Source organism: Piliocolobus tephrosceles, chromosome 19 (genome assembly GCF_002776525.5).
Source record: "Piliocolobus tephrosceles isolate RC106 chromosome 19, ASM277652v3, whole genome shotgun sequence".
NCBI classification, from domain to species: domain Eukaryota; kingdom Metazoa; phylum Chordata; class Mammalia; order Primates; family Cercopithecidae; genus Piliocolobus; species Piliocolobus tephrosceles.
The window spans coordinates 34,374,814-34,379,686 of record NC_045452.1 but is presented as its reverse complement, the minus strand read 5'-3'; the positions used below and the strand labels follow the sequence as shown (position 1 = coordinate 34,379,686).

Sequence of the window (4,873 nt, the reverse complement as noted above, 5' to 3'; positions counted from 1 at the left end):
GCCCTGCACGCAGAGCCTGCGTGTGGTGTCCACAGGAGACAGCGGGGGCTGGACGGGCCCTGCACACAGAGCCGACTCCAACGTGCCGGCGGACCTCTCCCTGAACTGTCCATCTCAGCCTGCCCATTCCACCTTCCCCTGCGGGGAAGAGCGATGGGGTCCACCCGGATCACCCCAGACGTGTGGGTGGGTGAGCTCCCGGCAAGGGGTGTGTTCCGTGCGGCATTGCTGTGGGAGGCGGCGGGACCCTGTGCTGGCCCTGAGGGCTGGCTTGCATTCAGGTCCTTTGCTCCACTGCCCGGATCGCTGGGCTCCGAGAGCATCCCACACGAGGGATTTGTCTAGATGAGGCCTGCACCTGGCTTGTCCAGGCCCCACAGCGCCCTTGCGCCAGCCTGAGTTTGTCCATGAAGGTTACATCAGGTCTTCGACCTTCGTCTTGCGTGGGGAGGGAGGGCGGTGGCTGGGGCCGCATCGGGCAGAGGCAAGGCACAGCCGCGGCCTCCAAGCTGGTGAGTCAGGGTTCTGTGCTGCTTGGAAGCCAAGTGTTGTACAAACACCAGGCGTGTTGCTTCTGGAATGTTCCCTGTGTGGCGATAAAGCCAGTGACGGCAGCCACGGTCATTGCTCCGAGACGCTGGTGGGTGCTGGCTGCCGCCCAGGCCTTGTCTGCCTGCAGCCCCTGGCAGCCCCTCCAGCCTGGTGGGTTCTCAGCTGCCGCCGTGACCAGGGTTTTCCAGGGTCGCTACTATCAGCGAGTGCTTCCAGGATGCCGGGGTGGCCGCTGGCGGGCGGGGAGGCAGGATGCTGGTCTTGCCTCTTTCCCCTTTGAAGTTGCTGTCCTGGGGCCTCCATGCCAGGTCCTGGCTCCTGGCGCTGAGACCCTCGGGTCTGTACGGAAAGCTCTGTTTTTTTAAAGTCAAACAGACCCAATTAAAGTGTTTTTTCCAGAGATGTTAAAATAATGTGGGCCCGGATGATAATGACAGGCCTCTTCCTGGATTGTTTCAGTCTTCCTGAAGATTAAGGAGTTTTCATTTAAAAATTTTTTGTGGGGTATTACTTAGAGAAAACCGGTGATGACATGTTTTCTGATTCCAAATACTTCTTCCCAGTGACACAGATGCAGAGGCGCCTGGGGCCTCAGAGTCCCTGCAAGGCCGTGGAGCAGAGGCCTCATCTCCCGGCCACTTAGGACAAAAGGCCCTGGAGCCCTGAGTGGGGAAACTGAGGCCTGAGAGGAGAGAGCCTCCCTCCCCAGCCAGCCAGGTGATGGGCGCTGACATTCAGGAGCACGGAGCTTCCGGCTCTCCCCTCCATGCTCAAGGTCAGCGTCCACCCGAGACCCCATCTTACTTGCTGAACCTCCCACCGTGCTCCGGTCTGTGTGAGGGGGACTGTGGCACACACTCCGGTGTCCCGGGAGGAGTGGCTCCCCGGGCGTCACAGGGCTGGAGGGAGGGTCCGAGACAGGATCTGTTTTTCATTTGAGCCCCTCCCTCCCGAACTCCAAGTTCAGGGGTAGGATTCGCACACTCACACCCCCCTTCACACACCCCACACATCCCCCCACACACCCCTCCCTACACCCCGCCACACACCCACACCCCACACACACTTCACACACACAAACCCCTCCCCACACCCCCCACACAAACCCCTCCCCACACCCCACACACCCACACCCCCATACATCCCCCACACACACCACATACACCCCTCCCCACACCCCCATACCCCACACATACCCCCCTCCCAACACCCCTCCATACAGCCCGACACACACATCCCACACACACAGCCCCCCACACCCCACACGCCCCCTCACACACCCCACCCTCCTGTCTCAGGAGGAGCCGCCGTGCTGAGCCCATGGCCTCTTTGGCTCTGGCATCCCCCACCGGCCCCGATGGTGGCGGTGACCACACAGTCGTGAGGACGGGTGGCTTGAGGGCCCTGCTGAGCCGAGTGTGACCTGTGTGTGCTCCGGCCCAGAACTGGCGTGGCCAGAGCACCCCTTATGGGTGGCTGAGTCCTGGCTTTCCCGCCTTCCCAGCGGGCAGCATGCTCCCCGCTTCCCCCAGCTGTAGCTCTGGATTTCCTGGCACAGCCGTGATTACTCCATCTCGGTCCCCTCCCTTGGGCCCGGAAGACTCTAATTAACCCTGATGTTTAATTGGAGAAGGCGGCCGGGCCTGTGTCTGTGCAGCTCCTGTGGGATGGGGGCAGCCTCCTGTCTCTCCCCTCTGGGACTCTGCATGGCTCCTGGGTGGCCTGGGCTTTGACTGGACCTGGCCTGTGCCCCATGACCCCTCCATCCCCGGTGAAACTGCCCCTGCCCACACAGGGCCTGGCTCCCGCTGCCTGAAGCCTGTCCCTGGCAGGGCCCACGAGCTCTGTCTCGTTTGTGCGACAGCCATGATCCCTGCTCCAGCCTGCCCCCTCGGAGCTCAGCCACGGGGGCATAGGACAGCCACAGGAAGCCCACAGGACAAGCCCAGCCAGACTGACCGTCAGGGCACTGCTGAAAGTGCCACCAGGAGGTATCTATGCATGGGTGTTTCGAAAACCCAAAATCCTTTCCAACGGGCATTGCTGCTGGTCAGTGTCACCCAAGCTCTGTGACCTGGTGCATGGGGAGGGTTGGGGCTCCAGGCCTGCAGCCACAAGGCAGCGCCCACCTCTGCTCGGGGTGGCACAGAGCTCTGGGATCCCTAGGACCCAGCCCGTGGACCCCAGGCTCCGGGGCGCCATGCTGGGTCACCTTCCTCCTCCCCAGAAGCATCCTGGCTCCCCTGGGCTCAGTGAGAAGTGGCCAAGGACTCAGGCCAGGGGACAGCTGAGCCCAGTGGGCACTTGGGTCCACTCAGACAAGGCACTGCCTGGGGGTGGTGCCAGGGGCCTGGGCAGTGACTGTGCTGACCACTGGCTGCTCAGGCCGGGGGGCCCCATACTTCCCACTCAAGCTTCAGGGGGTCGGGTGGCATCCAGATTTAGACGAGGCAGGTGGGACCCAGGGGAGGCGCTGCAGCTGCAGAGGATGCGCACACGCCACTGACTCCTGCTGAGGGGGCATCCGAGGGTCCTAGTCCTTCCTGCAGCCCAAGGGAGGAAGCCCCAGGGTATCCTAAAGTCCTCGGGAAAGCCTGCTGACAAGCACCATTGCACCTGGAAAGTCAAGACACGGCCTCGCCCTGGCTCTCCGGGGCGGAGCTGGGGGCGTGTGTGTGCACACTTGAGCGTGTGCACACGTGTGTGTGTGTGGTTTTAGGGGCAAACCCAAGCATTCTCAACAAGTACGTAGTCATTTGCTTTTATACGCTCACTTGTATCCAGTAGGAATGAAACCTGTCATTGCAACACTTTTATCAGGAGCTTTTACTGACTTCCCTCTCGGTGCCCTTTGAGAAAACTGGGTGTTTTGTTTTTCCTGCGGGCCGGTGTGCCACACAGCCTTGTGTTTCTGAAGTCCGAGCTCAGGCACGGGAATTCCTGGGCCGGACTGTATTTTGCCTGCCAGGGCCTCATTTTGGAGTTGTCCTCTGCCCGTGAGTGAACTGGCCCGTAACCTTCTGTTCCAATTTCGTATGTAGGGGCAGCAGAGGTTTCCTCCTGGCTGGCGTCCAGCCTGGCTCAACAGAGGCCTGTCCTGCAGGTCGTGTCTCAGGCCTTGGGGTTGCAGATTTTCAGCAGCGTCACCCAAGCTGCAGCTGGTAGGGAGGGGGACGTACTTGCCGGCCACCGCCCTGCCCCTGCCTCGCCCTTGGCAGGTGGTCCTCCAAGGTGGGACCCTACCCTGCCTGCCCTGCTGCTCCCCGACCTGGTGCCGCATGGAGGTCAAGACCCCTAACTTCTCCCCTCCCCGCGGCTGCAAACCTTGCTGGGGGCTCAGAGCCAGGCAGCCCAGGCCTGAGGGAGGCCTGTCTGAGAGCAAGGCTTCTGTGTGGCTTCTCAGGACTGACCAGGTGTCCTGTCCGTCCTTGTCCCCACCCGGACCTGCCCCCTGGGTGGGGGTCCTGGGGTTCTTTGAGGCTGCTGCCCACTACTACCTGCTAGCTACTCCTGGGAGTCCCAGCACTGGGCTGGCCCTTGGATGTCCTGATGTTCGGGCCACTGTCCTGCTCCTGATGTTCCAGGATGAGCCCAGTCCCTGTGGTCTCTGGGTTTGTGGGCCTCTGGCAAGGTTGTTCCCTTGAGTTTCTCACTAGACAGGCCCCTCCCGTCCTACCGTGGGCTCTACTCGTGTCTCCTTGTCACTGTTTGACGAAACCCTGTTCGTGGGATTCCGCGCCCTGGTGGGTGAGCACGCAGCTGAGGTCGGCCCCCCGGGAACGGCGCACTGCAGCTGCGATAGGCACACGTGAGGCACCCCCAGGCACGCAGGAAGGCTGGAAACAGACCCTGTGTTGCACTGAGGTGAGAGGTGCTTGGACACTCACCCGATGCCCTCCAGAGCCGCTGTGAGGTCAGAGAGGAGCTGATGCCGCCGTGGCTTCCAGGTGGTGGCCAGAAACACACTGACTGGGAGGAAAACTTCACATCTAAAATGTTTTTGTTATAAACGAGAGAGAATACAAAATAGATGAGCTAAACATTCAGTTCCAGACAGTAGAAAAGAAAACCACGATAAGCCCAGAGCCCCAGGAAGCAGAGGGTTGTGTGATGGGAGATGAAAGCTGGGCTTGGCCTGGCAGACGGAAAACAGCTGCCGTGATCAACCCAAGGCCGAAAACTGTCCCCGGGGAGCGGCTCGCATGGCACCTGGGTGACCTGGCAGCTTTCTGATCTGGAGCCACCGTCCGGAATGTGATGCATCCTGTCTCTGCCCAGAGGATCCGTCCCAGGAGGGTCAGCAGCAGCCCTGGGGGCGGAT

General features: G+C 61.3%; 1 long non-coding RNA gene across 2 annotated transcripts in view; it reads left to right on the top strand.

Annotated features, from left to right (window-relative positions):
- Positions 1 to 26: 26 nt before the first annotated feature.
- The window catches only part of LOC111526996, an 8,650-nt gene continuing 3,803 nt past the window's right edge, over positions 27 to 4,873 (top strand). The window contains exons 1-3 of one of the 2 annotated variants that reach the window (XR_002726544.2): positions 27 to 186; positions 1,116 to 1,327; positions 2,348 to 4,857. This is a non-coding gene — a long non-coding RNA (uncharacterized LOC111526996). The other variant, XR_002726543.2, reaches the window with a different exon arrangement.